General features: G+C 41.9%; 1 protein-coding gene across 1 annotated transcript in view; it reads left to right on the top strand.

Annotated features, from left to right (window-relative positions):
- Window positions 1-12,910, top strand: part of STX18 (syntaxin 18) — a 155,408-nt gene that overhangs the window by 122,336 nt on the left and 20,162 nt on the right. The window lies entirely within an intron of this gene.

Below are 12,910 nucleotides of genomic sequence, written 5' to 3'. Positions count from 1 at the left end.
AAAACACAGCGCACAACGCGCATAGGGCATTAAAAATTATATTATAAAAAATAAGTGAAACAGGTAAGTATTATGCGTACATCAAAATTGAATTATAACAGCATGTCAAGGGTTGTTACCCGAGCGCCAGCCAGGTGTCTCCAGCAAGATGTCATCTGGAATCGTCACAAGTAAGTGCCTCCTGATCTTGGAAGATATCTCTGGTGTCTTTAGGCAACATCCACCCGTTTACATGAGTTCCAGTCTGCAGGAGTGTCCAGCTAGCAATGATACACTGTGTGTCTGCAGCCGCCCATCTCTCCGTCTCACTACCCGTGACGTCACTCTCCCGAGACGGCGTGTATCATGCGTCCCAATCTACTTACAGGACGACGGTACAGAATGCTGATAAGCTTCAGGATGTGCAGTCCACTTGAATAGCCAGATCGGAACTATTCCAACGAGTTTCAAAACCGAAAAGGTTTCTTCATCAGGGAATAATAAGCATTGGGACTCGCAGTGTTGAAATACCCCACACTCACCCCCGATTGGTCCGTGGCTCGAGTCCTCCAACCAATGAGAGAGGAGCAGGGAGGGATCAACAAATCGCACTCACTTGATGTATACACCATCCAAAACAATTGATATATGGATTAAACATTAATTATACACAAGCTCTAATCAAATAAATCAAATAATTAAAAAGCCGAATCTAGCACTCAAAAAGAGAAGAAAAATGCTGAATGGCTGGAATGGAAAAGAAATGTATATTAAAAATCAAACACTTAAAATAATACATAAATGCATAGTGGAATTCTTAAAAAAGTAAAAAACAAAGCACAAAAACAGAGAACACAGGATCTAGAAAATCACATCCAAATGGATGAGGTATCATAGATATATATATAAGTAAGTAATAGATATCAGATTATGAAGGGCAAAGAATTATGGTATATCACCACTTAAATTAATACAGAGACCAAATATCAATGTCCTCATTGAGACCTCCCGGATACAAGGTGTTAAACCTATGCATCCAGAAGGGCTCCTGCATGGACAATTCTTTGACCCTATCACCACCTCTTCTATTTCTTGGGACATATCTAATACCCTTAAAAAGGAGTGAGGTGGGATCCTTATTATGATGCAGTGCATAATGCCTAGAGAGGCTATGTTTAACAAAACCATTTTTAATATTGCGTATATGCTCTTGAATACGCACTTTGAGACTACGCTTAGTGCGGCCCACATATTGTGAGCCACAGGGACATTCTATCTGGTACACTACATGGTCCGAATTACAGTAAATGAAATCCGTAATATCAAATGCCTCCCCAGTGGAGTTTGACTTAAATGATTTTTTATCTGGGTGAAGGTGTTGACACACCGAACATTTCCCACATTGGAAATTCCCCATAGGTTTATTTCTTAGCCACATATTCCCACCTGGCCCATTGTCACTAGTATTAATGTCACTCGGAGATAGGACACACTTCAGATTTCTTGCCTTTCTGTAAATAAATTTAGGATTTTTTGAGATATAAGTCCCCAAAATTGGGTCATTAGATAGTGTAGCCCAATGTTTTTTTAACAATGTCTTCTATCTTAGGTGTCATAGAATTAAAGTTTGTAATGAAGGACACATTACACTGTTCATTATTATCTTCCTGATTTTTTTATTATTTTAGTTTTTGGGATCAACATCTGATTCCTATCCAGTTTTCTTACCCTATTTAGATCACAATCTAATTTTTGTAGAGGATAACCTCTGTCAAGAAATTTTGAACGTAATTCAATGGCTTGTCTTTCAAAGTCTTTCTCAGTACTACAATTTTTCTTCAGTCTATAGAACTGGCCACCCGGGATATTCTGAATCCAGCTTTTTTTATGATTACTCAAAGCTAATAGTAGGTTGTTAGTATCCACTTCTTTAAAGTACGTCTTGGTAATCAATTTCCCCTCATCTGTGGCTATTAGTTTCAAATCTAGAAAATTAATCTCCTTCATATTTTCTGTAAAAGTGAAGGATAGATTCTTATTATTCTTATAAATATATTCTATAAAATGGCCTACAGAATTTTGATCCCCATCCCACACACACAGGATCTCGTCAATGAATCGACGCCATATTATAATATTATCCCTAAAGGGATTATTATTCCAAATCTGCAGGAACTCCCACTCTCCCATATACAGGTTGGCGAAACTGGGGGCAAATCTAGTACCCATTGCAGTTCCGCAAACCTGGGGGTCTGGGCTACAAAACTAATCTTTCCTAGTCGAAATAGCTCAGAAAACAAAGTCTTTACAGGTCCTTTAGATGACCGGGATGTACCCGCAAAAGTCCTGGAACTGAACTCGGCATGCAGGTCTGGACGCCACCGCTCTTTCCACTCTGGAGGTGCTGAAATCTCTTGACCGGGAGCGAAGACCAAACGTCTTGGTACATTTTTCGGCTTGTAGTTCCAGCCGCGATCGCTACGTCTCTTTTCAGAACTTGGCCCCGAAAAGTGGGACTTAGAAAATTTCTTGCCTTGAAATTTCTGAAGCTGGCTCGCGTCTATTTCTCTGAGCATCTTTTGATCAGTTCAAATCTGCCGCTGCTGTCTTGGCGCTTAGAATCTGACGACCTGATTGGCTGCTAGGTTTCTTATAGGATTTTCAGTCCCATTCATAAAACGCTATAGCCAGTCAGCGCGTGGGAATATTTCTATCAGCCTATCACAGATTTGCCGGTACTTTCAAGACGGGTGGGCACTGATTTCAATTATGCTAAGGGGCATGCCAACCTGACACCTCTGCCACTTAGCATATTGAACCTGCCACTGTGCCAGGCTACTCAGAGTCTGGGCTGGGCAAATGGTTGCCGGATAGCCCTTATTCATGTCAGGACGTGGTTACTTGAGTGTAACTCCGGCACTCCGCCCGCCCTAACACCTTGGCATCTCTGAGACTTTCAAGTCCGGGACACGAGTAGACACAGTGGCACCAAGTCTGGTGGCCATCTGGTCTCTCGGAACCAAGGACCAGTTCATATACAGGGCATAAACCTATACAATGTTATACACCATGTTAATACAAATCTTACAAAATTCTTCTAAATACCTCATCCCCTAAGATCTACTGAAAAGATGCGCACGTTCATTTTCAGAGCTCCTAGACCTTCCTACAAGAAATTTTAATAAAACGTTGCTTCAAATAATGCTTAGGTTCATTGTCAGGGTTGCTTCAATTGGACCGAAGCTGGACTTAATAATTTTACTCCCGCAAACTTATACATGGTTGGAGACACCCTGAACCCCTATACCGGGTCCGGGGTTTTGGGGCATATACCTTGGGGGACACCCCCTAAACCAGGTACCTCTGACTATACCCGGGATAAGCAACTCCCTATGCCCCTTTTTACCTTCCTGGTCTGTGCTGAAGCAGGGACTCCTGGCGGTGAGCTGCAAGAACTTTTTCAGGGTAGGATTTTGACCGGAGCATTGTGCTTCAAGGTTTCCGAAAATCTGACCTGATTTCCGGCTACCTTGTTGGGGTATCCAGTAACTCTGGAACCCCGCTGCATAGCCATAATCTGAGAAGGCTTTCTCCGCAAAACCCACCCATAGCCTAGCAACCTCTGCTTGCTGGCACTCCTGGAAAGCAAAACACACCAAAATACTTTATTGTCGCATATTTTCATACAATGCATAGCAGTACATACACGACAGCCAGGTCCAAGAGCTGACACTCTAGGACCCCAAAACGTGACTCAGGGGTAACCAAGTGGGCTTGACCTTTATTAGTGAGCCTGGTTACCCCCTCACCGTCACACTTGTCAATTTTTGAATAGGCAAAAATATTAATTTGAAAGTGTAAGATCTTTACATGACTTTCTTTAGTAATTTGTTTATCATGTTCTTGTTTGAGGTTTCTCCCTCTTCTCCAAAGTTCTTGGTAAACTGTTGACAAGATTCCCCATTAATGTGAATATTCTACATATGTTGACAAATGGAGAAGCTGACAACCGCCAAGACAAAGAAATTAGTAGTAACTGTTACGCAAACATGTCTGAAGCTGCTAGCAACCATTGGCAAGCGTTATTATGGTTCTGATGGTCTTTGACTGAGATCACTGTTGTGGAACCTCTTTATTTTTCAACCTTTGGACAAAGCATTAAAAAGAAAGAGATGGGAGAAGACGTGTTTTGGCTTAGCATATTTTTGTGCGCAAGTGGAGGTGTCTACTAGATTGATTGTCTATGGTACATAAGTGGATATGGCTCAGTAGAAAGGAGAAGCCCATATGTTATCATGGAATTCTAACATCTAGGAAGATGCTATGAGTTTTTAGTAATTTTTATTTACTTGCATACAGAAGTACTGTATTATACATTATTTCTTCTGACTATTAGTTGCTGAAGAAGTTGTGAAACGGGTAGAGAAATTTGGACTGTAATAGAATGTCTTGGGTGGATCTGATCATTTCATATAATGGTCACATAGTGTTTTTTAATGTTTTTAAATATGTTACTCTTTGTTGTTTTAATGTTTGTGCCATATTTGTTAAGAATGATTTATGCTGAAATATTACTACAGATCCATCTCATTGGCATGCACTTTCTACATCCGATATGTTCTACTTGATGCCAGATGTTTGTTGCTTCTCTCAGACATACAATATACATGGGCATATGGTTTGACTCCCATTTAAAATTTGGGTTGCACATTGATACCCTGACATCCAAAACCCTGCATGTGTATTATATCAAATGTATTAATGTTCAATTCCCACATGGTGTAGGTGTGTGTATGTGTCCGTAGCAATAAAGCACTGATTTGAATGTTCAAAATAAAAGTACAGAGGTGTGTGTCGTGTCATGTGACCCTCCTCTGCGACGCCGCACACTAGAGCTGACAGCTGCCGAGACAGCCCTATGAAGTGAGGAGAGAGATCGTATCGTGCGGCAAAATGTTAACGCGATCTCGGTTATAACGCGGTCTCATTCTGTGGCCCCCAAGGACCGCGTTATAACGGGGTTCAGCTGTATTTTAAGATCCGAATTTAGATGGGAGATTGGGCGGTAGCTCCCACAAATGGAGTGGATCTCTGCCTTCTTTGTGAATTATTGCTATATTAGCACTAGCTATCTGTACTGGTATCTGATTACCATCCATGATTGAAGTTCAATAAATGTGGGATAATATTTTGATGTATTTTTTGTAATATAGGTTGATGACTCTGTCAGGTCTTGGGGTTTTATTAGTTTTTAATTCTTTAGTTACCGACATTAGTGCTATCGCTTTTAACTTATTATTTAGCAACACTATCGTCAATTGCTCGTCAATTTAGTTACTTTACATAGGTCTAGGAATTTCTCTATTTTTCCATTCCGAATCTCCGTATTTTCCCATTCCAAATCTCAGTATCTGATTGCGTTTATTTGAGTTCTTGTTTGGATCCCTCTCAGCTTAACTGCGAGAATACAGTCGGCTTTTATGTTCTTATCGTAAAATAGCTGTTTAGTCCACCTGAGCTTTTTTTCTGTATCTTCCATTTGTATTTGCTTAAGATAGTCTCTAGCTCTCAAGAGAGTCATGAATAACTTTTTAGAAGGGCGTTTTTTATGGTCTTTTTCTAATAACTATTAGTAGAAGAAAGGATGATGGCGGTCACTGCATAATAGAACTCAGCCAGGAACAGTTAAAATCAGCTTTATTTCACGATGCTGCACATTACAGAGAGAACATCTCTGACGCGTTTCGTCCCGACGTGGGACTTTATCAAAGAACTCTTTGATAAAGTCCCACGTCGGGACGAAACGCGTCAGATGTTCTCTCTGTAATGTGCAGCATCGTGAAATAAAGCTGATTTTAACTGTTCCTGGCTGAGTTCTATTATGCAGTGACCGCCATCATCCTTTCTTCTACTAATTGTCATTACTTGGCTGGACCACGCTGGCGATCTTGTTGCATAGGGAGCAGTGTATCCCTCCCAGATTCTGGTGTCCGCCCCCTGGAGCGTGAGTAGCGCCGGAGCGCACAGCTTGCTGGGACCTGCCCAGGAAGGCAGTGAGACGACACCAAACACCTCGTGGAGTGCTCGTGGAGCGGTGACAGGTGTACAAGACGGACACAGTTTGCTGGGACCTGTCCAGGGAAGCAGTCAGACGACACCATACACCTCGTGGAGTGTTCGTGGAGCGGGAACAGGTGCACAGGACGGGCGGTGAGGACATCGGGTCGGGTAAGGGCAGCAGGCTTTAGACTGCCGTGAGTTTATGAGGGAAGCATCCACAGTTGCTTCTCCTCTTGCCTCTATTTATTCCCTGCACACTAGCCCCCCACCCTGGTTCAGTCTACAATTCACCCTCCTTATTGACTTCATTCATTCAGTTGTTTATCCTGCAGCAATATTGCCTATTTTTCACATATATGAAGAGGTTGCTTGCATACAAACAGTCAAATACACTCTTTAGAGCATAGGACACTTGGGGTTTATTCCTCGTTTCTTTTTCAATTTTTCTAATAACTGAATTTTATCTTCCAGACTCTTGTATAGCTGAATTTTAGTACTTTTTTTTATGTGACGGTATAAAGAATAATTATTCCCCTGATAGTTGCCTTATGGCAGGCCTGCAAAACTCCAGTCCTCGAGGGCCGCAAACAGGCCAGGTTGTCAGGATATCCCTACTTCAGCACAGCTGGCTCAATTAGTAGCTCAGTATGACTGAGCCAGCTGTGCTGAAGTAAGGATATCCTGAAAATCTGGCCTGTTTGCGGCCCTCGAGGACTGGAGTTTTGCAGGCCTGCCTTATGGGCTTCCCAGAGGGTAGTGTATGAGTCTACTGTACCTTCGTTCAGATTAAAGAAATCTTCTTGAAAGTCTTTGACCCCTGTCTCTATATCCAGAAAGTTTGAGAGAGTCATTTAGACTAAGCTTATAGTGCCGGCGACGGTGACGTCAGGCTGCGGTCGCTGGAAAAATTAAATTGAGATGACTTCCAGCGATCGCGACCAAGCCATCGCGTCGCGCTTATTATAAGCGCACGCAAAGGCGGCAATGCATTTGTTTTGATGCGACGTCTCCGGCACCATAAGCGCGGCCTAAGTCTCCATTGGTTGCTCTTTGGAATGAGGAAAGGAGCTTTAAGGATGACCTCTACTGGGGCATGGTCTGACCACGTAATTGGCCAATACGTGCTTGCGAGATTTCCTGTGACACATCCGGGGACACAAACACATGGTCAATTCTGGAATATGGGTTGAGGAGAAGAGTAGAAAAGAGTCTCTTTGACCCTGCATCCATGTTCTCCATTCATCCAGCAGTGCATATTTCTTCATTGCGTCCCCTGAAGTTTTTTCCTGCCCTATAAGTCTGGGCAGAGTGAGTTCTACTTTCTGTGCTGGATTTGTCTACATCTGTGTATTGTTCCATATTAAAATCTCCTTCAACTATCGGGGAGCGTGGTATATTGAAATCCATGGTCCCCAATACTTTTTTGAGGAAGCATGCTTGATTTGTCATTGGGGGCATACATATTCACTAATGTTATTTCCTGCCACTGGGCCCTGAACTATAACAAATCTCCCTTCTGGATCTTTTGTTATTTGCTGACTCTAAAATGGATAAACATATATTTATATAATATTGTGGGTCTGGGTTTTGAGCTTGCTAAGATTGTACATTTCATATAGACGACAGGATTTCCTGTTACCCTTATTTTAACGAGATTATAATTACTTGACTACAGTAGTTAACAGGCCAATGACATTTAATTAGTTTAGCACAGTTGTTTTCAAAAGTTAGCCCTCTCTCTGCTTTTTCATTGCATTAGACATAGCATTATTAGTGAGCCAACTTTCTTTACAGTTACATTTCAGGTTTGTTATTAATCACCGCAGACCAATAGACGTTTAGCGCATCTTTCTTTACATGTTATCTTCTTATCTTCTTATCTTATTCTTAATTTTCCTTTCAATCCTGTGAATGATTGCACATTCTGACATAGTATTGAGAAGAAATAAAGATGAGAGGAAAATAAAATGAATGAGACAAGATATAAAACAAAGGAAGATAAGGCCAATAAACACCTTTTAAAAGGTGATATTTTTTTCATATTTCATCCATGCAGATAAGTCAGCCTCTGTTTTATTTAAATTGAGTGCCAGAGGTAGCTATTGTATGTGGTAAAATCTCTTATACATTTTTTTTTAACACAAGTCTTCAGAAAAGATACAGTGAGATGTTTACAGTATATTGTTTTTTACATATGACTTGGGAAGGACATATAGTATATGTCATATACCCAGGATCCGATGGGCTGTAACCGACTGTGGCAGGAATTGAATTCTCATGACCTCACCTCTGTAGCCACACTCCCTACACAGCATGTGGAACAGCCACACTCCCTACACCGCATGTGGAACAGCCACACTCCCTACACCGCATGTGGAACAGCCACACTCCCTACACCGCATGTGGAACAGCCACACTCCCTACACAGCATGTGGAACAGCCACACTCCCTACACCGCATGTGGAACAGCCACACTCCCTACACCGCATGTGGAACAGCCTCACTCCCTACATAGCATGTGGAACAGCCACACTCCCTACACCGCATGTGGAACAGCCACACTCCCTACACAGCATGTGGAACAGCCACACTCCCTACACCGCATGTGGAACAGCCACACTCCCTACACCGCATGTGGAACAGCCACACTCCCTACACCGCATGTGGAACAGCCTCACTCCCTACATAGCATGTGGAACAGCCACACTCCCTACACCGCATGTGGAACAGCCACACTCCCTACACCGCATGTGGAACAGCCACACTCCCTACACCGCATGTGGAACAGCCTCACTCCCTACATAGCATGTGGAACAGCCACACTCCCTACACCGCATGTGGAACAGCCACACTCCCTACACAGCATGTGGAACAGCCACACTCCCTACACAGCATGTGGAACAGCCACACTCACTACACAGCATGTGGAACAGCATCACTCCCGAAAACCTCCAATCACAGCAAAGCGCCGTGACGTTGACGTCGGTGCGTCGCGGGCTATTGGCCCAGCGACTTCACTGCCCCGACTCCCGATCGCGCATGCTGGCTCGCCTGCCAGTCCATGGGATCGCTCCTGACCGGGCAGGCAAGCCCAGCGTCAGCGCGGGCTGAGGCTCTATGAACGCAGCCTAAGGCTACGCTTATCGTGACGGCGACGTCAGGTTACGGTTGCTGGAAAAATCAAATTGAGATGACTTCCAGCGGTCGCGACCAAGCTGTTGCTCCGTCATGCTTGCTATAAGCGCACGTGACAGCGACAATACATTTGTTTTGACGTCGCTGTCGCCGGCACTATAAGAGCAGCCTTAGGCTACAACACCCAATCCTCACTGCTGCACGTGCGCCTGTCGGCACGTGCACAGATTACAGCCGCGATCGGCGGTCTGTAGGGGAGCGATGGGAAGCGCGGGGGCGGTGCATGATGGGGTGCACAGCCATGGCGGGGCATATATGGCCTTCTATTGGCTGCCCGCCGAACACGTGACCGCATCGCGGCACAGGAAGACAAAATTCTTGTCGTCCCTGCCGGTGTACGCGTCACAGCGTTTTGCGCGCCCACACACACACACGGCCTCTGGTGCCTGCCCCATAGAGGGCTGTGCTGTGGTGTGGTGCGCAAGCCGCAGCACGCGCTGCAGTGGTCACTGGGGACCTGACCTAAGTGTCATTCCTATGAATATTCTGTTTCTAAAATGATTTGTGATGCCTTGATGGAATCAATTATTTAGAACTGCTGAAAATTCCCAAATTATTGACAATCTGTAGTAGTAATGAAACAGAAAAAATAACTCATCAGTATTTATGTGGTGCAAATGTAGTTGTCTTAAAGCTGCAGTTCAAGCTGCTGTTTAAAAAAAAAAAAAAAAGAAATATATGTATTTTTCCCATTCAATATGTGCAGCAATACAATCTGCGCTCTAACAAGTGATTAGCTAAGATGCAGATCGATCTGTTCTCCTGTAATCTATCGCTTGCGCAGGGTTATTTAATTCAGTTCTTGCACAGCATTATGGGCAATGTAGTCCTAGAATATGATTGACTGGGCAGTTACTAGATGCACTTGATTCACTGCTAGAGAGATGGTGGGTCTCGAGCAAGATCAGAAGGGGAAGGAGGGTGTCACTTTGAAAATGTGTCCTACATTAGAAACATTAAAGATGTCTTTAAAACATTTTTTTTTTTAAATTCTACAAGTATTTTCTCATACAGAACTGATTTATTTAAAAAAAAAAAAAAAAAAAACACGTAGAATTGAACTGCTGCTTTAATGCCAAGTACAGTTATGACCAAACAACTACATTCTTTGTTAAATAAGTTAGCCACTTTTTGACACGCCCTCCTGCGGTTCTTTTTTTTTTTTTTTTTGTCTTTTTACATGTGCCAGTAATTGTTCATAGCCTGACTCATTTCTGCTCGGTGACAATTCCTTAATCCCATGTAATTCTTTCAGCACGATTGCTATTGTTACAGGACAATACGAGAAGGTCTTTGAATGGAACAAAGCTAGCAACTCAATCTGATGGGGTGCTGAAGATCACAAAACTCAGCACAAATTAATTATCCAGTGTAATATAAAGAGCTCAAAGAGAGGCAGTTGAAGTTAATAAAATGTTTTTTTTAAACGAGGTTTTCAAAATTAATTTCTTAACTGCCAGCTGCTTCTAGATAGTTGCTTTTCTCTCAAAGTTAGATGGTTTTGAAGATATCATTTGAGCGGATACAAAATCTGTCAATGGCTAATTAAATAGGAGTATGAATAAAAATATATAATTATAATGTGTTAAGACTTTGTTTTAGTAAACTCTATTACGAACATTTTAGTTAAACATGTTTGAGTTCAAATGACATAGTATTGCATTTCATACCCAACGTTGGCATCATAAAATGGCTATTAAACCTTTAACAAAAACAAAGTCCCTATACAGCAGGGCTGGGCGTCTCCAGTCCCCAAGGGCCACCAATAGGCCAGGATGCCAGGATATCCTTGCTTCAGCACAGGTGGCTCAGGGATATTCTGAAAACCTGACCTGTTGGTAGCCCTTGAGGATTGGAGGTGCTCACCTGGCTACATACTATTGGGAAATGTGTAACAATGTATGTGTATGGAAATTACACTTTTTTAAAAATTTGTTTTATATTAAAGCCATAACAATACATGTAACCGGGTATGTCGATAAAAACGCGGAGGACCTCATTTTATTTAGATTCCTTAGCTTATGAAGGCAGAGCATTCTGCACATAATGACTGTCTTCCTGTTGAAAGTACAAAATATATATTCGTGATATATAGATATATAGAGATATAGATATAGGTATATATCAGGCAAATATTTTCCTTGCTTTATCATTATTATTTTTTTTAATGCCTTAGAAGGGCACTTAGAGGTGATGACAGATCTAATAACAGTGTGTGACTGAAGACAGAACTGCCACCTCTTCATTTTTTATCACTGTCAAGCAGTTCCTGAAGGCTTCAAATCTCATGTAATCCTCCTTATCCTTCAACACAGAAAACAGGTTCACTCAACGGAATCTTTGAAAAGGTGCAGTCCCCAGGTAGCCGACCAATAAAACAATATTTTATCAATGTAACAATCTAATTGGCTTCATTAAACAAACGTAACTATCCTTTGGAAATTAAGCACAAATTTTTTTGATTTGGGCCCCGAGAATATGGGAGTTTTTGTCATTCGTGTTCCTTCTCCCCTTACCCACCACCCTGTGCTTATTAGCAAATCAAGAAAGGTAGGGGGGATTTGCCTGTGCAAACTCCTGTTTAGCATATAGTACAGTGTTTTTCAACAGGGTTTCCCCGGGCGTCCCTAAAAGGTTACCTGCAATTTTTGAGTTCATTTGAAAATTGGACCAAATACAGAAGAATTTACAATGCATCAGATCTCTGACACGCTATTAGAGAGGGTTTGGGCTCCTTACAATGCATCTGATCTCAGGCGCGCAATTAGAAGGGGTTGGCGTTCTGCAGAATTTCATAAATATAATTATAGGGTTTCTTAACCCAAAAAAGGTTGAAATACACCGATATAGTGATATCACACATAAGAAAGTAACTGAAGGAAATCAAACAGATCCCCTATTTCTGATTACGATATTTACCAACTAACAAAAAAATTCTAAAACATCTTTTTGATGTCTGATTTTTATTTTTAAGAGGGCACAATTCACCCAGATGTAATCCCTTAATTATGCTACTAGTACACTTTGATCATAGTATGAGCTGCCCCTTTACATTAAGTCTCTGACAAAAAAGCTGAAATAAAAAAATGTGCAGCCAGACCATTGCTTGCAGCATACACTGATCCGTGACTGGTTAAACAGGAAAGCTTTAGCTGCAGTGTCATTAATATTCTACACCTGAGTGTGTGCTTAGAATCCTGAAACGGACACTTCTAGCTTTTGAGCTGCTGAGTTTGCAAATGACATTATTGACCATGGGCACGTAGAAATAACCCAAGCAAGCCACATGTATATTTCATGTCGGTATTTTAGAACCGTTATTACCACCGCGCAAAAGGCGTCCACTTGTCATCAATCGGCTGTTTTTTCTTTAAACCCCTCAGCTTTATCTCCTACAACATTTTGATCTGTTATAGAACAGGTTTGGATTATGTTATTAAATAAATAATGTTCAAAAATCGGAAGGATGTGGCCTTCCAACGAACTTGTTTAATACAAAAAGAAAACTCCGGGAATTAAGCTGCTTATGGTATTTCTTGCTGGAGCCTGTGCAGATAATTGTAACTTCTCATGTCAGCCGGAGAAGTACATATGTAAAGATTTTGCGTGATGTCTGCCAAGATTGATACATTTTTCTGATACACATTTTTGAGGGAGTAGGAATTACTGAACCTTT

This window comes from Ascaphus truei, chromosome 1 (genome assembly GCF_040206685.1).
Source record: "Ascaphus truei isolate aAscTru1 chromosome 1, aAscTru1.hap1, whole genome shotgun sequence".
Lineage (NCBI taxonomy): Eukaryota > Metazoa > Chordata > Amphibia > Anura > Ascaphidae > Ascaphus > Ascaphus truei.
Note: the sequence above shows the minus strand (reverse complement) of the source record. Positions and strands in the feature narration are given on the sequence as shown.